Raw genomic sequence first — 21,153 nt, 5'->3', positions numbered from 1 at the left:
GACGAGTGGATCTTTCAGTGACCACAACACGATCTGTGTTGTTGGTGACGCGAGACCAGAGACACAGTTGAGAGCGATGCTCCTGTTCCGTCCTGGAACTTCTCCAATGCACGTCTGGCAGTCGTTCCGTGGTGAGCTTGTATGCAAAGCTTGAGGAATTCCCGCAGGACTACACGGAGATGTCCATTGATGACCAGGTGTCTGCAACGCGTGCACTGGTTCACAGTGTATGCGACCATGATTTGGACGCAGGCAGCGAGAGCCGTTCGGAAAGTGGTCTGGTGGAGATGCCAACCTCAGTACGAAGCGCCGAGAGGTCAGGAGACTGAGGCGGCGGCTACAGAATGCTCGTCGTCGTGGGCAGCGATGAAGCAGGGCGACTTGCTACTGACCTGCGGATCTCCGTGGGTCAGTACAAGAAGCTTATTCTGTCGGCAAAGGAGGACAACTGGCGTCGCTTCGTTGGAGATAATCGGGATGATCCCTGGGGCATGTCTACAGGATTTTGGCCGACGTCCAACAAACGAAATTCCGAGTTGGGCTGCCTTACGGGTAAATGCGAGCAGTCGTAAACATGGCACGGACTGTTGCGCGAGTGCTCCCCGTAATTCTGTCCCGTTGCGGCCAGTCGAATGCACGATTGCCATCCCAGATGTGCTTCCGCCCACACTCGACCGAGTACGAAGTGAGTGCTTGTGTCGCCAGGCTACGGAGCAGACGCTCGCACTGGCATGGACGCATCACTGGAGTGATCTGTAAGAGGTTTGGCGTGTATTCCGCAGCATCTTACAGCGTTGTATTCCCGCTGTTTAGCCGAAGGACATTTCCCTTCTGAGTGGAAACGCCCACGCGGTTGTGCCTCTTCTTAAGGGGCCCGATAAGGACAGGAGCGATCCTGGCTCTTATCGTGGTATATGTCTGTACCAGTCTTTGGTAAGGTGCTCGATGGTATCATGGTCAGCCGAATGAAGGACATGCTCCGGAGGGCTGCAGATGGCAATTTGGATTTCAACCTGGACCGTTGTGTGGAGGATGCCTGGAGACACGTGAAGAGTACTGTCGACGCAGCCCGCGGCAAGATATGTACTCGGAATCTTCGTGGATTTTATAAAGGAGCATTTTGACCACGTGGAGTGGGATGCTTGTGCTACGCCGGCTGATCGACTCTGGCTGCCGAGAAGCCAAGCTTGTGGCGAGCTTCTTCTCTGGCAGAGTGCGTGTCTGCAGATACGAGGAGCATCTGTGCCGGTAACCGAGGTTGCCACACGAGTGGTCCAATTTGGAACCTCATGATGGACGTGCTTCTTCGGCGCGCTTTGTGCAAACTGAGCGCGTATGCAGACGACTTGCCTGCTTCTCGTTGAGGAAACTCCGAAAACGATCTGGACGAAGGAGCGGAGTACATGTCCATCAGTTGGGGAACAGAGGTAGGCGTGTCCGTCTCCACCTAAACGGCTGTCATGTTGCTGAAAGGCAATTATCGGCTAATAGGCGGCCTGGGGTACGGGTTGCTGGAGCAAGCTTGCCCTACGCTGACAAATACGGTATCTGGCATCACGGTCGGCGAGCGGTTGAATTTCAACCGCATATCGCGTCTTTACGTGATCGGCTGAGCGGAGTCGTTGGTGTTTTGGCACGCGTACTACGGGTCGACTGGGGATCAGTCCCCGTGCCAAGCGGACCATTTACACTGGACTCATGGTGCCTTGTGCGCTATTTGGTGCCTCAGTGTGGGTATGCCACGGCGATGAGACTAGTAAGGGCCAGGAGGCACCTATTGTCCTGCCAAAGCGCGCATCCTTCTTGGATACCTACCGGTGTGCCGTACAGTGTTCAACTGTGGCACTGCAAGTTCTTGCTGGTGTTCCCCCGTTTGATCTGGCTGCAAGAAATTGGCAATTAGTTTCAAACTCAAGCGCGATCACCCGCTGGAGGAGAGCGACTGGCTGTTTGGTCAAGATCTGTGGGTCTTAATCACAAGCAGAAGATGGCGATGCTGGACGACCGTATGCTGCAGGAGTGGCAAAGCAGATGGGATAATGGTGATGAACCCGGCCGGGTGACTCATCTTTTTATCCCGGATGCTGGGTTCGTCTTCAGCAGGCGAGACTCGGTTTCAGCCTACGTGCTGGATTCCTGCTGACAGGCCATGGATCGCTGAATGCATTTCTGCATGAGAGACGTCTAAGCGGAACGCCTGCATGTCTATGCGGTGCGGATAGCGAAGATGCGCTGCACGTTCTGTGTGTATGCCCCATATATGCAGATTGCGTCACCTCGATGGACTTGGATCGAATACCTGCATGGCGTCTGGAGAGTTTCTGGAGCGGTTGCGACACAGGAGAGGATGCAGCTATTGCAAACGTTTGCCGATGCCGTGTTCGCAAGGCGTCGGCAATTGTTGTACCAGGAGCGACGAATGGGCCGGCAGTCCCGAGCTGAGTGGCTAAAACTGTCTCACCCGTGTCGTTGGCGGGTCTTAGAATTCCTCCATAGCTTATCCCTGCTTGTCGTATGAGGCGACTAAAAGGATAATTTCCTTGTGGGCTGTCAGTCCCGAGCTGAAAGCTAAAACTGGCCTCACCTGTGTGGTTGGCGGGTCTTAGAATTCCACCACAGTGCACCTCTGCTTGTCGTACGAGACGACTAAACGGGTAGCTGGGCCGTCAGTCCGAGCTTATAGCTAAAACTGACTCACCCGTGTGGATGACGGGTCTTAGAATTTCACCACAGTGGACCTCCACTTATCGTACGAAGCGATTCTCGAGGTGCGTCACCCAACGCCTAACTGTTTGGAGTTAAATTGGTAGTACCCTTGTGGTACGAAACCTGACCGGAGGTTTTCTGGTACCACGGGAGCCAGGTGCCCGCGGACTTTTGTCCGTTCTGCACGGGTTGTGGCCCTTCGGGAGCATCGTGGTGGCTGTGGTTTACATCCAAATGCGGAGAGAGCGGAGTGCTCGACGTGGAGTTGCGTAATACAACCGGTTGCCGATAAACCAAAAATCGGAAGAGGTTTTAGGTGGGCCTCGCTCCCCACACAGGAGGAAGTACCCAGCCCAAACAGCTGGTGCTTCAGTGTGTACCTGCGGAGAGTCTCTAAGGGGCGCTGATCAACGCTTAAAATTGTATCCCTGTGCTCGGGCACCGTGTGATAAGTCACTTGTGACAGGTGCACACGTAAAACACTGGTCTTTATGTCCCTATCTACTATCTAGCGAAACCACAGCCAAGGGAACGGGCTTGGAATAATTAGCGGGGAAAGAAGACCCTTTTGAGCTTGACTCTAATCTGGCAGTGTAAGGAGACATAAGAGGTGTAGAATAAGTGGGAGATATTAAATTTCGGTTTAGTATCGACAATGAAATACCACTACTCTTATATGTTTTCCTTACTTACTTGATTAAAATGGAACGTGTATCATTTCCTAGCCATTATACGGATATATTTATTATATCTTATGGTATTGGGTTTGATGCAAGCTTCTTGATCAAAAGTATCACGAGTTTGTTATATAATCGCAAACAAATTCATTAATGAGAGAGTGCATTTATGTGTTCTTAAATTAAAAATTTGGTATAACTCCAATTACTCAGGTATGATCCAATTCAAGGACATTGCCAGGTAGGGAGTTTGACTGGGGCGGTACATCTCTCAAATAATAACGGAGGTGTCCCAAGGCCAGCTCAGTGCGGACAGAAACCACACATAGAGCAAAAGGGCAAATGCTGACTTGATCTCGGTGTTCAGTACACACAGGGACAGCAAAAGCTCGGCCTATCGATCCTTTTGGTTTAAAGAGTTTTTAACAAGAGGTGTCAGAAAAGTTACCATAGGATAACTGGCTTGTGGCGGCCAAGCGTTCATAGCGACGTCGCTTTTTGATCCTTCGATGTCGGCTCTTCCTATCATTGTGAAGCAAAATTCACCAAGCGTTGGATTGTTCACCCATGCAAGGGAACGTGAGCTGCGGTTTAGACCGTCGTGAGACAGGTTAGTTTTACCCTACTAATGACAAAACGTTGTTGCGACAGCATTCCTGCGTAGTACGAGAGGAACCGCAGGTACGGACCAATGGCACAATACTTGTTCGAGCGAACAGTGGTATGACGCTACGTCCGTTGGATTATGCCTGAACGCCTCTAAGGTCGTATCCGTGCTGGACTGCAATGATAAATAAGGGGCAATTTGCATTGTATGGCTTCTAAACCATTAAAAGTTTATTATTCATTTAATAGACGACGATGGATGTGATGCCAATGTTACATATAACATAGTAAATTGGGAGGATCTTCGATCACCTGGTGCCGCGCTAGTTATATATTAAAACATTATTTAATACAATGACAAAGCCTTGAATCAATTGTAAACGACTTTTATAACAGGCAAGGTGTTGTAAGTGGTTGAGCAGCTGCCATACTGCGATCCACTGAAGCTTATCCTTTGCTTGACGATTCGATAAAATATATATGTTTAAGGCATATATAAAAAAATATTATATATATATTTATATATATAAATATGCAAAATTGTATGCATAATTATTAATTATGTGTTATACAATTACGCATATAAGAAGAAAATTTATATAATATATAAATATATTATATATATATAAATAAATAATATATCTATGTGTACAAAATATACTTGTGTATTTTAAATATGCATTTATTTAGTATGCGTTAGTTATATATATTTATTTGGTAGCAAAAGGAACGCCATTATATTAGTGGCGAAAATTAATAATATGCATAGTAAGTATATCTATGTATACAAAATACTTGCATATTTTATATATGCATTTATTTATTATGCGTTGGTTATATATATATTTATTTGGTAGCAAAAGGAACGCCATTATATTAGTGGCGAAAATTAAGAATATGCATAGTATATCTATGTGTACAAAATACTTGCGTATTTTTATATATGCATTTATTTATAATGCGTTGGTTATATATATTTATTTGGTAGCAAAAGGAACGTCATCATATTAGTGGCGAAAATTAAGAATATGCAAAGGTATAACTATGTGTACAAAATACTTGCGTATTTTAAATATGCATTTATTTAGTATGCGTTAGTTATATATATTTATATGGTAGCAAAAAGGAACGCCATTATATTAGTGGCGAAAATTAATAATATGCATAGTAAGTATATCTATGTATACAAAATACTTGCATATTTTATATATGCATTTATTTATTATGCGTTGGTTATATATATTTATTTGGTAGCAAAAGGAACGCCATTATATTAGTGGCGAAAATTAAGAATATGCATAGTATATCTATGTGTACAAAATACTTGCGTATTTTATATATGCATTTATTTATAATGCGTTGGTTATATATATTTATTTGGTAGCAAAAGGAACGCCATCATATTAGTGGCGAAAATTAAGAATATGCAAAGGTATATCTATGTGTACAAAACACTTGCGTATTTTATATATGCATTTATTTATAATGCGTTAGTTGTATATATTTATTTGGTAGCAAAAGGAACGCCATTATATTAGTGGCGAAAATTAAGAATATGCATAGTATATCTATGTATACAAAATACTTGCATATTTTATATATATGCATTTATTTATTATGCGTTGGTTATATATATTTATTTGGTAGCAAAAGGAACGCCATTATATTAGTGGCGAAAATTAAGAATATGCATAGTATATCTATGTGTACAAAATACTTGCGTATATTATATATGCATTTATTTATTATGCGTTGGTTATATATATTTATTTGGTAGCAAAAGGAACGCCATTATATTAGTGGCGAAAATTAAGAATATGCATAGTATATCTATGTGTACAAAATACTTGTATATTTTAAATATGCATTTATTTAGTAAGCGTTAGTATTATATATATTTATTTGGTAGCCAGAAGGACGCCATCATATTAGTGGCGAAAATTAAAAATATGCATGGTATATCTATGTGTACAAAATACTTGTGTATATTTAAATAACATTTATTTGGTACGCAATTACATGAATTTGGTAGCCAGAAGGACGCCATCATATTAGTGGCGAAAATTAAAAATATGCATGATATAAAAAAATATATATACATTTATGTATGTATCTATATGAACAAAAATACTTTATTTTAAGTATGCATTTATTTCATACACAATTATGTGTTTGGTAGCAAAAGAACGCCATCATATTTAGTGGCACAAATTAAGACATGAGATATGAGTTCAACTTTGACAAAAAATTTTCAACATATGAAAATTGAAGAAAAAACTTTTTAAATAGCATTTTATACAGTTTATTAATATAATGAGATAAGATTTTGAATTTAACTTGAGAAAAAGATTTTTTGGACTTGGTGAATTTTTTATTGAACTGCAGCCATATGATATGAGGTTCTACCGAGAGATGAGTTCAACTTTGACAAAAAATTTCAACATATGAAAATTGAAGAAAAAAACTTTTTGAAAATATCATTTTATACAGTTTATTAATAAAATGAGATACAATTTTGAATTTAACTGAGAAAAAAATTTTTTGGACTTGGTGAATTTTTTATTGAATTGCAGCCATATGATATGAGGTTCTACCGAGATATGAGTTCAACATGACAAAAAAATTTCAACATATGAAAATTGAAGAAAAAACTTTTTAAATATCATTTTATACAGTTTATTAATATAATGAGATAAGATTTTGAATTTAACTTGAGAAAAAAGATTTTTTGGACTTGGTGAATTTTTTATTGAACTGCAGCCATATGATATGAGGTTCTACCGAGAGATGAGTTCAACTTTGACAAAAAATTTCAACATATGAAAATTGAAGAAAAAACTTTTTTAAATATCATTTTATACAGTTTATTAATATAATGAGATAAGATTTTGAATTTAACTTGAAAAAAGATTTTTTGGACTTGGTGAATTTTTTTATTGAACTTCAGCCATATGATATGAGGTTCTACCGAGATATTATGAGTTCAACATTGACAAAAAATTTCAACATATGAAAATTGAAGAAAAAACTTTTTAAATATCATTTTATACAGTTTATTAATATAATGAGATAAGATTTTGAATTTAACTTGAGAAAAAAATTTTTTGGACTTGGTGAATTTTTTTATTGAACTGCAGCCATATGATATGAGGTTCTACCGAGATATGAGTTCAACTTTGACAAAAAATTTCAACATATGAAAATTGAAGAAAAAACTTTTTAATATATCATTTTTATATAGTTTTTTAATAAAATGATAAGATTTTGAATTTAACTTAGATAAAAAAAGATTTTTTGGACTTGGTGAATTTTTTATTGAACTTCAGCCATATGATATGAGGTTCTACCGAGATATGAGTTCAACTTTGACAAAAAATTTCAACATATGAAAATTGGAAGAAAAAACTTTTTTAATATGCATTTTATATAGTTAATTAATATAATGAGATAAGATTTTGAATTTAACTTGAGAAAAAAATTTTTTGGACTTGGTGAATTTTTTATTGAACTGCAGCCATATGATATGAGGTTCTACCGAACATATGAGTTCAACTTTGACAAAAAATTTCAACATATGAAAATTGTAGAAAAAACTTTTTATATATCATTTTATACAGTTTTTTAATAAAATGAGATAAGATTTTGCAATTTAACTTGAGAAAAAAGATTTTTGGACTTGGTGAAATTTTTTATTGAACTGCAGCCATATGATATGAGGTTCTACCGAGATATGAGTCAACTATGAATATGTATAATATATTAAACAATAAACATATAGAAGGTAGTATATAATTAAAAAAGTTGAAAAATAATGAAGTTTTACTGTTGTATTATTAAAATAGTGCAACACATAAAGATACGTTAGATGGTATACTTAGTAAAATGAGCATTGTAGAAAACGTGTCACAAAACCTATATAGGGGTGGTGAGGTCGGGCAGGCATGTCATATGAGAAAAATTTCACAAGTGAAATATATATGACTATGTATATGGAGTGTCATGCCGGCATAAGTCATATATAAATAATATATGAAAATAATCATATAGAAGGCAATATGATTAAAAAAGTTAAAAATAATGAAGTTTTACTGTTGCATTATTAAATTAGTGCAACATAAAGATACATTAGGTGGTATACCTTAGTAAAATGAGCTGGTTGTAGAAAACGTGTCACAAAACCTATATAGGGGTGGTGATGTCGAGCAGGCATGTCATATGAGAAAAAATTTCACAAGTGAAATATATATGACTATGTATATGGAGTGAGTCTTGCCGGCATAAGTCATATATAAATAATATATGAAAATAATCATATAGAAGGCAATATGATTAAAAAAGTTAAAAATAATGAAGTTTTACTGTTGTATTATTAAATTAGTGCAACAAAAAGATACGTTAGATGGTAATACTAAATAAAATAAGAGCATTGTAGAAAACGTGTCACAAAACCTATATAGGGGTGGTGAGGTCGGGCAGGCATGTCATATGAGAAAAATTTCACAAGTGAAATATATATGACTATTTATATGGAGTGTCATGCCGGCATAAGTCATATATAAATAATATATGAAAATAATCATATAGAAGGCAATATGATTAAAAAAGTTAAAAATAATGAAGTTTTACTGTTGCATTATTAAATTAGTGCAACATAAAGATACATTAGGTGGTATACCTTAGTAAAATGAGCTGGTTGTAGAAAACGTGTCACAAAACCTATATAGGGGTGGTGATGTCGAGCAGGCATGTCATATGAGAAAAATTTCACAAGTGAAATATATATGACTATGTATATGGAGTGAGTCTTGCCGGCATAAGTCATATATAAATAATATATGAAAATAATCATATAGAAGGCAATATGATTAAAAAAGTTAAAAATAATGAAGTTTTACTGTTGCATTATTAAATTAGTGCAACATAAAGATACATTAGGTGGTATACCTTAGTAAAATGAGCTGGTTGTAGAAAACGTGTCACAAAACCTATATAGGGGTGGTGATGTCGAGCAGGCATGTCATATGAGAAAAATTTCACAAGTGAAATATATATGACTATGTATATGGAGTGAGTCTTGCCGGCATAAGTCATATATAAATAATATATGAAAATAATCATATAGAAGGCAATATGATTAAAAAAGTTAAAAATAATGAAGTTTTACTGTTGTATTATTAAATTAGTGCAACAAAAAGATACGTTAGATGGTAATACTAAATAAAATAAGAGCATTGTAGAAAACGTGTCACAAAACCTATACATTTTTTTTTTTTTTTTTTTTTTTTTTTTTTTTCGTCAATAATTATTTATTTAAAATCTGTCGGTACGGACAATAATTAAATTTTTTGAGGCAGCCTTGTCGATTAAATTCTCACAAGAGATGGTTGGTAGGGTTCTGGAGGGCTAATCATCATCCTCCATGGGCAGGTCGAGGGGGGTGTTTTCTTTTAAGTCTTCTGACGGTTTGGCTGTTGTCCAAGATGTTGATGGCCAATGTGTTTGGGTGGTTATGGAGCCTGTTGATGTAATTCGTGCTCACTTTTCGAATTTCATCTTCTACCCAGGGAACCCTGAGTACCTCGTGGATGGTGCTGTTGTCATGGTAAGGATGAGCGTTCGAGACCATTCTCAGAGCCTTGTTCTGCAGCCTTTGGATGCTCCTGCAGTTTGATTTGCAGGCAGTGCCCCACAGCTGGATGCCATAAGTCCAGATTGGCTTAATGATGGTTTTGTAGACAAGCAGTTTAAGTTTGCTTTTAAGCTTCGAGCGTCTTCCAATGAGCCATTGGAATTGCTTCAACCTCTCTTCAGCCTGCTTTCTCTTCCTTAGGATGTGTGTGCGCCATGTTAACCGCCTGTCGAGCGTCATGCCCAGGTATTTGGGCGTGGGATTTTCGGGAATATATTCCCCATTGAGACTGACAGGCGGGCAATTGCCGTTGCGGAGTGCAAATGTGGTTTGCGTGGACTTCTCAGGGTTTACCGAGATGTTCCACCTCCGCAGCCAGGGCTCGATGGTGTTTAGCTGATTTTGAATTATTTCCGACGCATCCTGTGGGGTTCCTGCTGTGGCAAGGAAGGCTGTGTCATCAGCGTATGTGGCAACCAATAGGTTCTCGTTGAAAAATGTAGGCATGTCCGCTGTGTACAACGTGTACAATAGAGGGCCTAGGACGCTACCTTGTGGTACACCGGCTTCGATACCTTTTGTGGTAGATCGCGCATCTCCGCATCTGACATAAAAGCTTCTGTTGTCGAGGTAAGATTGCAGAAATGCGTAATGGGGTTGAGGCAGGTTTCTCTTAAGCTTAAGCAGTAGCCCTGGGTGCCAGACTCTGTCGAAAGCTTGCTTCACGTCAAGCATTACGGCGCAGCAGTAGTTCTTCTCCTCGAATGCGTCCAGTATCACTTTGACTAAACGGTGGCATTGTTCCGGGGTGGAGTGAGAACGCCTGAAGCCAAACTGGTGATCCGGAATCAACCCAGCTTCTTCCAGCACTGGCAATACTCTGCGCAAAAATACTCTTTCGAGTATTTTGGAGAGTATCGACAGCAAACTTATCGGACGATAAGAGCCAAGATTGGCTTCAGGTTTGCCAGGTTTGGGTATAAGAATTACCTCTGCTCGTTTCCAGATGGTTGGAAAATGTCCTAGCTGAAAGCACCTGCTGTATATGTTGGCGAGGAGTTGTAGGCAGGGAGGGGGAAGAAGCTTAACAGCCAGTGCTTCAATGCCATCAGCGCCCGGCGATTTATTCGTCTTGAGTCCCTCGATCTCAAGTTTGACCTCATCCACCGAGACCATAGCTAGCTCTTCTTGGTTGTTGTTGGTGTTTTCATCTAATAGTTGTAGGGCACGTTGCGTAGCTGAGATATCCAGGTCGGTGCATCTTATTATCGGCTTGAAGGCTTCGCTGAGGTGCTCCACAAAAGCTTCAGCTCGTTCTTGCTCTGTGCGGCACCAGGCGCCACTAGCACGCTGGACTGGAGCAACTCTCTTAGTAGGTCGTTTTATATGACGAGTGACCTGCCAAAGGTTGTGCTGTGGGTCTCCAGGCTCAACATTGGCCAGGAACTCTTCAAACGAGCTCTGCCTGAGCTTTAGGAGCTTATCCTTAAGCTGCTTTGCGGCTCTGTTAAATACCCTTTTATCTCTAGGATTTCTGGATAGGAACCATACTCGTCGCAACCGTCTCTTCTCAGCTACTAGCGAGGCGATCTCTGAAGACCAAAGGTGTAGGACCCTCGTTGGTAGTCTGGGAGAGATTGGGGTTCTGGGGGAAGCATGTGCTGCTGCGTTGTGCATGTGTTGCGTGAGCTCGTTGATGGCGTTGTTCACTTGCTCGGTGGTGGTAAGATCTTGCACTGGGTTGACATTTTCCGTTAGCCAGGCTTTGTAGGATTGCAGTCTCGTGCTCCTCTTGATCATCCTGGGATGTGCAGCTTTTCTCAGTGCAGGGAGGTTCAGCCGCAGTTCCACTGCGCTGTGGTCGGAGAAAAGGTCCGCGTTAGAAGACAACGAGACTTTGGCACTATCAAATCCTTTGGAGAGGGCCATGTCCAGGGTGTCGGGAATTTTGGTCGGATCTGTTGGCCAGTAGGTGGGCTCTCCTGTGGTGTGGCATACGATGCTCCTGCGCTGGATGCACCTAAGTAGTGCGCTTCCTTTAGGGTTGCTGACTCGGCATCCCCACCATCGGTGCTTTGCGTTGAAATCGCCCCCAATTAGAAATCTGTTACCCAGACTGCTCAGCAGCAGATCAAAATGCCTTTCTGATACTCTGTGTCTGGGGGGGAGGTAGACCGCGGCGACTGTAAGGTCGCCTAGTGGGCTGGGCAGATTGACTTTGGCACATTGTACCCAGTCTTCCTCTAAGGTACTCAGCTCGTTGTACTTTATGCCCGCTTTAATAATAATTGCCGCTCCGCCATGAGCTCTGCCGCTAGGGTGGTCAGCGTGGATGATGTCATACCCGTGAAGTCGGATGTATGATCTATTGGAGAAGTGAGTTTCGGAGATGAGGAGTATGTCTGTGTTGTGTGTGTGGATAAAGTGTTCCACTTCTGGCCGGCTTTTAATCAGGCCGTTAGCGTTCCAGATCGTTATGTTTAATCCCGTTTGCATAATGATTTGCAAACGGTAGCAAGCATTTGGGTCATTTGACTCATGACCTTTTCCATCATGCGCTCAAACATGGCCTCCATTCTGGCCATTGCCGCGTCAAGGGAATTGCTTGGTGGGATTAAGTTGGCGTTGGGATGTAGGATGTTATCTTGTGGGGCAGCGTTTCTTGCTGTATTGGCATAGCTAACATTTGGGTCGATTCTGCTTGCGTTGGGGTCGATCTTGCTGAGGTGGGGCGGCTGGTAACGTGAGGTTGCCTGCCTGGGGGCAAAAACACTCTTCGCTCTCTTGTAAGCTGGACAGCCTTTGTATGAGGCCGCATGTGGGCCCTTGCAGTTAAGGCAGAAAGCCGGTTCACTGGCGTTCTTTTTGCATTCAGCAGTGGAGTGCTCGTCTCCACACTTGACGCAACGATGGTCGAGGTGGCAGTATCTTTGGGTATGCCCGAAGGCCTGGCAGCGGTAGCATTGGGGGACATCGTTGAATTTGATCGGCGGTTCAACCGTGACCATGGTGCTGCATATCCGTTTGATCTGGTATACCTCCTTATTGTTTTTGGCCGGCTCCAGACTTACGAAGAAGAGGTTTAGAGGCTTCTTTGTACCCCTTTTATTGGGATTGTGGACATCCCTGACCTTGTGCCCGTGGCGGCCGAGTCCCTCTTTGATGTCTTCCAAATCGGTCGAGTGGTGGAGGCCTTTGATGACCACCCGGTAGGCGCGTTCATCTCGGGGTTGAAAGGTGTGGAATCTATTTTTACTATCGCTCAAGAAAGTCTTTAGTTTGGTAAAGGCATCCTTGTTGGGGGTCATGACTCGAATGAAGTTATTCTGGCTGGCTTTGTATGTGACCTCTACATCTTTGCCTAAGGCGCCAGAGATGGCTTTGGATAGGTCCTTGATGCTGGTTACATCCGGGATGAAGATTGGCGGTGGCTTGATCTCCTTGGGTGCTTTTTCCTCTTGGTCATGCTTTTTGGATGTCTTAGGAGCAGCTGGTGTCTCTTCGTAATCATCACTAGAATCTGTTTCATCATCGTCCTCAGATAGGATTCCGAATGAGTTATTTTTAAGTCTGCTTATTAATGCAGCTCTGGCTGCCTCGCTGGTGCTGGCCTTGTCCTCCTTATCGGCTTTTTTGGCATTCTTGCGCTTTATTTCTCCAGGCTCGGAGTCGCTGGAGTCACTATTTTTATATTTGATGTTGCCCTTCTTTCTAGGCGGCTGGGCTTGCCAGCTCATGGTGAGAAACTGACGCGAATTCGAATTTTGAAGGAGTTCGAAATTCGCGCCAAGCGTTGATGTTTTGCTATTTCAATGGTTCGTGTCTTGGGTGATGTTTGCGACTTTGCTAAACAGCTGACACCGACACAGCGTTTGTGTCCTTGCTATATCGATGGTTCGTGACTTGGATAGCGTTGATGTTTTTGCTATTTCGATGGTTCGTGTCTTGAGTGATGTTCGCGACTTTGCTAAAAAAGCTGATACCGAGCTTTTAGCTTTAGAGTCTTATAAGCTTGGAACTTTTTCACGCAGCGGCTCACGACTTGGGTAAAGTTCGAACAGCTGTGATCAAGCTTTAAAGCTCGATAGCTTCAAAAGCTTGGAAATTTTCCACGCACGTGGTTATTTTTGCAATTGGAAAAACTCGATTTTTCACAATATTAAGAGTGTCACTGTCACTAAATTATTCGCACTTTGTTGCATTTATGATCCCACACAGGGAAATCTAAATTCCGTCTCTGTCGGTAATGTTTTTATAGGTTTCTATGGTTCTCACACGGAGCACACACGGAGGCACGTCTGTTCACTTCGAAAGTTCGATCGCGACTCTAAAACCTATACATGGTGGCAGTGTGTGCTCATCACGTAATATATGTATTGGATGCATATATTTCAGTTTGCATATTAAGTAATAATTATGTTATTATTAATTAATTATTAGTCTCATCCGATATAAAAATTGATACTATTATATGGTTATATAATTATTACTATTATATAAGCATATAATGTATTAAATGTCTTTTTCAAAAGAAGACGGTGTTTCGTAGCTAAAGAATTAATATTTTGTGAATAATTGAAAAATCCTCTAGGACACTATTGTGGACGGAGGTTTTTACTAATATAATATTGTCTACACGTAAATGCAGAATTAGATAAAATTATCAATTTGTCATCAAAATAAAATAATTTTTTTATTCAATTAATTGAATTTAAATTATAAATATGCATGTGTGATATAATATATTTAGTAAGTTGAAATAAAATGATATTTTTGAACGATTATATGCATATATATTTTATATATAAGTATATATATTTATATAAACAATTGTGAATTATAACTAGCGAACGTGAATGCTATCTAATTATGGCCACATTCGTATAGTACATGTCAAGTAAACATATATATATATACAATTATTGAATATTATCGTTTGTTATTCAAAAATATTTGTGAGTTGTCATGTATTTTACATATTTGAAGATTTTATGTAATTATATTTTTAAATATATTTACATAATGAAATGAACATTTATTCTGGTTGATCCTGCCAGTAGTTATATGCTTGTCTCAAAGATTAAGCCATGCATGTCTAAGTACACACGAATTAATAGTGAAACCGCAAAAGGCTCATTATATCAGTTATGGTTCCTTAGATCGTTAACAGTTACTTGGATAACTGTGGTAATTCTAGAGCTAATACATGCAATTAAAACACGGACCTTCTGGAACGTGTGCTTTTATTAGGCTAAAACCAAGCGATCGCAAGATCGTTACACTGGTTGAACTCTAGATAACATGCAGATCGTATGGTCTCGTACCGACGACAGATCTTTCAAATGTCTGCCCTATCAACTTTTGATGGTAGTATCTAGGACTACCATGGTTGCAACGGGTAACGGGGAATCAGGGTTCGATTCCGGAGAGGGAGCCTGAGAAACGGCTACCACATCTAAGGAAGGCAGCAGGCGCGTAAATTACCCACTCCAGCTCGGGGAGGTAGTGACGAAAAAATAACAATACAGGACTCATATCCGAGGCCCTGTAATTGGAATGAGTACACTTTAAATCCTTTAACAAGGACCTATTGGAGGGCAAGTCTGGTGCCAGCAGCCGCGGTAATTCCAGCTCCAATAGCGTATATTAAAGTTGTTGCGGTTAAAACGTTCGTAGTTGAACTTGTGCTTCATACGGGTAGTGCAACTTACAATTGTAGTTAGTACTATCCTTTATGTATGTAAGCGTATTACCGGTGGAGTTCTTATATATAATTAGGTACTTGTACTTTTTTATATGTTCCTCCTATTTAAAAACCTGCATTAGTGCTCTTCATCGAGTGTTATTGTGGGCCGGTACAATTACTTTGAACAAATTAGAGTGCTTAAAGCAGGCTTCAAATGCCTGAATATTCTGTGCATGGGATAATGAAATAAGACCTCTGTTCTGCTTTCATTGGTTTTCAGATCAAGAGGTAATGATTAATAGAAGCAGTTTGGGGGCATTAGTATTACGACGCGAGAGGTGAAATTCTTGGACCGTCGTAAGACTAACTTAAGCGAAAGCATTTGCCAAGATGTTTTCATTAATCAAGAACGAAAGTTAGAGGTTCGAAGGCGATCAGATACCGCCCTAGTTCTAACCATAAACGATGCCAGCTAGCAATTGGGTGTAGCTACTTTTATGGCTCTCTCAGTCGCTTCCCGGGAAACCAAAGCTTTTGGGCTCCGGGGGAAGTATGGTTGCAAAGCTGAAACTTAAAGGAATTGACGGAAGGGCACCACCAGGAGTGGAGCCTGCGGCTTAATTTGACTCAACACGGGACAAACTTACCAGGTCCGAACATAAGTGTGTAAGACAGATTGATAGCTCTTTCTCGAATCTATGGTGGTGGTGGTGCATGGCCGTTCTTAGTTCGTGGAGTGATTTGTCTGGTTAATTCCGATTGACGAACGAGACTCAAATATATTAAATAGATATCTTCAGGATTATGGTGTTGAAGCTTATATAGCCTTCATTCATGGTGGCAGTAAAATGTTTATTGTGTTTGAATGTGTTTATATAAGTGGAGCCGTACCTGTTGGTTTGTCCCATTATAAGGACACTAGCTTCTTAAATGGACAAATTGCGTCTAGCAATAATGAGATTGAGCAATAACAGGTCTGTGATGCCCTTAGATGTCCTGGGCTGCACGCGCGCTACAATGAAAGTATCAACGTGTATTTCCTAGACCGAGAGGTCCGGGTAAACCGCTGAACCACTTTCATGCTTGGGATTGTGAACTGAAACTGTTCACATGAACTTGGAATTCCCAGTAAGTGTGTGAGTCATTAACTCGCATTGATTACGTCCCTGCCCTTTGTGCACACCGCCCGTCGCTACTACCGATTGAATTATTTAGTGAGGTCTCCGGACGTGATCACTGTGACGCCTTGTGTGTTGCGGTTGTTTCGCAAAAGTTGACCGAACTTGATTATTTAGAGGAAGTAAAAGTCGTAACAAGGTTTCCGTAGGTGAACCTGCGGAAGGATCATTATTGTTTTAATGCATCTAACCGTTAATAAATTAAATTTGTTTTTTCTCTTTTAGGGAATTGCAATATTTAATAAATTATGTAACTAATAAATATAAATATTTTATTCAATCATATGAGATACAATTATGCAACATATAATAATTTAAATTAGCTAAAAACCGTTTGTCATGTATTATTATTATTATATACTGTATTAAGAGTGTTTTATGTGTTTTGGATAAATAAAAAACTGCGTGTATATGTACCATAATATACATGCGTTGCAAAATGTATTGTGCATATTCCAGTGCGCATACATTGGTTCGCAACACCTAAAGAAAAACAATGTTGTACCTGTTTGCAGGTTAACGCTTTACATATGTTGATCATAATAAATAAATTTAGCTAAAATATACTTGTCATATATCTTATTATTATCGATTATGTAAAACTAAGACATTTCGCAACATTTATTTAGGTATAAAAAAAAAAATTTTATTGAAGGAATTGATATATGCCAGTAAAATGGTGTATTTTTAATTTCTTTCAATAAAAATATTCTTGACGTAATGAAATAAAAAAAAAATTGTATCACTCTAAGCGGTGGATCACTCGGCTCATGGGTCGATGAAGAACGCAGCAAACTGTGCGTCATCGTGTGAACTGCAGGACACATGAACATCGACATTTTGAACGCATATCGCAGTCCATGCTGTTATGTACTTTAATTAATTTTTTAGTGCTGCTTGGACTACATATGGTTGAGGGTTGTAAGACTATGCTAAATAAGTTGTTTAAAATTTTTCGGAATTTTAAGCACATTGTATATTATTGGATAATATAAGTGTGAATCTAAAAAGTTCTCGCTTAAGATATTCATAATATGAATTAATAAATGAAAATACTAAAACTCTGTTGCATGAGAAAATTTGAAGAATTATATGTTCTTTATTCATTTCAAATAATATTGAGGAATGTCTAGCATAAAATATATTATTTTATAAACTAGAATTGCCTCTTATTAACGAATATGGTATAAAGAATAATTTTGTGAATATTATGGACCTTCAAGAAAAAAATAGTATATTTCAAAATAGGCAGAGAATTGTCTATAAGTGTAATTAAACAACCTCAACTCATATGGGACTACCCCCTGAATTTAAGCATATTAATTAGGGGAGGAAAAGAAACTAACAAGGATTTTCTTAGTAGCGGCGAGCGAAAAGAAATCAGTTCAGCACTAAGTCACTTTGTCTATATGGCAAATGTGAGATGCAGTGTATGGAACGTCAATATTCTAGTATGAGAAATTAACGATTTAAGTCCTTCTTAAATGAGGCCATTTACCCATAGAGGGTGCCAGGCCCGTATAACGTTAATGATTATTAGATGATGTTTCCAAAGAGTCGTGTTGCTTGATAGTGCAGCACTAAGTGGGTGGTAAACTCCATCTAAAACTAAATATAACCATGAGACCGATAGTAAACAAGTACCGTGAGGGAAAGTTGAAAAGAACTCTGAATAGAGAGTTAAATAGTACGTGAAACTGCTTAGAGGTTAAGCCCGATGAACCTGAATATCCGTTATGGAAAATTCATCATTAGAATTGTAATATTTAATCAATATTATAACGATAGTGTGCATTTTTTCCATATAAGGACATTGTAATCTATTAGCATGTATGGAATTTATCAAACAATTTTGATAAGAGTTTATTTAAATTAGAGTGCTTGCATTTTAACATAAAATAAATTTCAAAAATTTGATAAAGTGCTGATAGATTATATGAGTACAGTGCGTTAATTTTTCGGAATTATATAATGGCATGATTATCATTGATTTTTATGTTTATTATAAGCACTTGTATGATTAACAATGCGAAAGATTCAGGATACCTTCGGGACCCGTCTTGAAACACGGACCAAGGAGTCTAACATATGTGCAAGTTATTGGGATATAAACCTAATAGCGTAATTAACTTGACTATTATTGGGATTAGTTTTTTAACTATTTATAGTTGATTAACGCAATCCCGGGGCGTTCTATATAGTTATGTATAATAATATTATATATTATTTATGCCTCTAACTGGAACGTACCTTGAGCATATATGCTGTGACCCGAAAGATGGTGAACTATACTTGATCAGGTTGAAGTCAGGGGAAACCCTGATGGAAGACCGAAACAGTTCTGACGTGCAAATCGATTGTCAGAATTGAGTATAGGGGCGAAAGACCAATCGAACCATCTAGTAGCTGGTTCCTTCCGAAGTTTCCCTCAGGATAGCTGGTGCATTTAACTGTTGTATAAAATAATCTTATCTGGTAAAGCGAATGATTAGAGGCCTTAGGGTCGAAACGATCTTAACCTATTCTCAAACTTTAAATGGGTAAGAACCTTAACTTTCTTGATATGAAGTTTAAGGTTATGATATAATGTGCCCAGTGGGCCACTTTTGGTAAGCAGAACTGGCGCTGTGGGATGAACCAAACGTAATGTTACGGTGCCCAAATTAACAACTCATTCAGAAACCATGAAAGGCGTTGGTTGCTTAAAACAGCAGGACGGTGATCATGGAAGTCGAAATCCGCTAAGGAGTGTGTAACAACTCACCTGCCGAAGCAACTAGCCCTTAAAATGGATGGCGCTTAAGTTGTATACCTATACATTACCGCTAAAGTAGATGATTTATATTACTTGTAATATAAATTTTGAAACTTTAGTGAGTAGGAAGGTACAATGGTGTGCTTAGAAGTGTTTGGCGTAAGCCTGCATGGAGCCGTCATTGGTACAGATCTTGGTGGTAGTAGCAAATAATCGAAATGAGACCTTGGAGGACTGAAGTGGAGAAGGGTTTCGTGTGAACAGTGGTTGATCACGAGTTAGTCGGTCCTAAGTTCAAGGCGAAAGCCGAAAATTTTCAAGTAAAAAAAAAGTAACTAAAATTTATATTTTGTCATAATTAAAAAACTTGAATAATTTGAACGAAAGGGAATACGGTTCCAATTCCGTAACCTGTTGAGTATCCGTTTGTTATTAAATATGGGCCTCGTGCTCATCCTGGCAACAGGAACGACCATAAAGAAGCCGTCGAGAGATATCGGAAGAGTTTTCTTTTCTGTTTTATAGCCGTACTACCATGGAAGTCTTTCGCAGAGAGATATGGTAGATGGGCTAGAAGAGCATGACATATACTGTTGTGTCGATATTTTCTCCTCGGACCTTGAAAATTTATGGTGGGGACACGCAAACTTCTCAACAGGCCGTACCAATATCCGCAGCTGGTCTCCAAGGTGAAGAGTCTCTAGTCGATAGAATAATGTAGGTAAGGGAAGTCGGCAAATTAGATCCGTAACTTCGGGATAAGGATTGGCTCTGAAGATTGAGATAGTCGGGCTTGATTGGGAAACAATAACATGGTTTATGTGCTCGTTCTGGGTAAAATAGAGTTTCTATCATTTATGGTAGTTTCTTGTTCCCCGGATAGTTTAGTTACGTAGCCAATTGTGGAACTTTCTTGCTAAAATTTTTAAGAATACTAGTTGGGCAACCAGCTAGTTCTTTTAAATTATAACGATTATCAATTAACAATCAATTCAGAACTGGCACGGACTTGGGGAATCCGACTGTCTAATTAAAACAAAGCATTGTGATGGCCCTAGCGGGTGTTGACACAATGTGATTTCTGCCCAGTGCTCTGAATGTCAAAGTGAAGAAAATTCAAGTAAGCGCGGGTCAACGGCGGGAGTAACTATGACTCTCTTAAGGTAGCCAAATGCCTCGTCATCTAATTAGTGACGCGCATGAATGGATTAACGAGATTCCTACTGTCCCTATCTACTCAGTCTGGTTTCAACTGTCGAGCTGAACAGACGTGTTAGCGGGTGCCTGCATTTCGTAGTGTTTTTGCGATAACAGTTATTTGTTATCTCTTAGTTAGCGGTAAAAGTTTCGCGTGTGCGCTTTGTGCTCCTCATTCGCTGTGTGTGCGTGTGAGCAGCGTGGGAAAATCGTCGCGCGTCGTTGAGAGTGTGTGCGTGCGTGTGCTTATTTTAAGCGCTATTAAAGTAGCTTAGTTTCGAGTGACCTACTTTCTGGTGAGTACAGTTGAGTATTTTTTAAGACTTGCAAAAAAGTTTTAGATGCCAGCGTGCAAGCCGGCCGTTGGTGCTGGGGGGAGTGGTGCGTCGACGGACGACCTCCCTTCGGTGGCTGACGGGAAGGTTAAGCGGAAGGCGGGTTCGGCGTCAGCAAGGAAGCTGAAGAAGGCAGCTTCTTTAGCTTCTTTTGCTGATGCTGGGTTAGGTGCTGAGTGTATGGGAGCCGCTAGTGGTGGTGTCAGCGCTGCTACTAGCGTGTTTAGCGTGGCTGAGGAGAATCTGGTTTCGGCAGATTCGACCCCGATGTGCTCATTGGGGAGTATGCTAGAGGAGTTTAGGGCGGCTGAAAAGGCAGCAGAGGCGTTGGTTGCTCCATTGAGCAAGCCAGGGTCAATGATGCGCAAGGGAAGCCCAGTAGAG

At 40.0% G+C, this 21,153-nt stretch overlaps 2 non-coding genes and 1 pseudogene across 2 annotated transcripts; all 3 read left to right on the top strand.

Moving 5' to 3' along the window:
- Nucleotides 1-14,655: 14,655 nt before the first annotated feature.
- Nucleotides 14,656-16,654, top strand: LOC117577383 (small subunit ribosomal RNA). Its single transcript, XR_004573156.1, has one exon. It is a non-coding gene; the product is annotated as a small subunit ribosomal RNA (ribosomal RNA).
- A 571-nt stretch (nucleotides 16,655-17,225) lies between these two features.
- On the top strand, nucleotides 17,226-17,404 carry LOC117577381 (5.8S ribosomal RNA). The gene has a single exon (XR_004573154.1). It is a non-coding gene; the product is annotated as a 5.8S ribosomal RNA (ribosomal RNA).
- A 355-nt stretch (nucleotides 17,405-17,759) lies between these two features.
- Nucleotides 17,760-20,532, top strand: LOC117577345 (large subunit ribosomal RNA; annotated as a pseudogene).
- Nucleotides 20,533-21,153: the final 621 nt, after the last annotated feature.

Source organism: Drosophila albomicans, unplaced genomic scaffold, assembly GCF_009650485.2.
Source record: "Drosophila albomicans strain 15112-1751.03 unplaced genomic scaffold, ASM965048v2 utg000298l_pilon, whole genome shotgun sequence".
Classification (NCBI taxonomy): Eukaryota; Metazoa; Arthropoda; class Insecta; order Diptera; family Drosophilidae; genus Drosophila; species Drosophila albomicans.
This window is presented reverse-complemented; position numbering and strand designations above follow the sequence as displayed.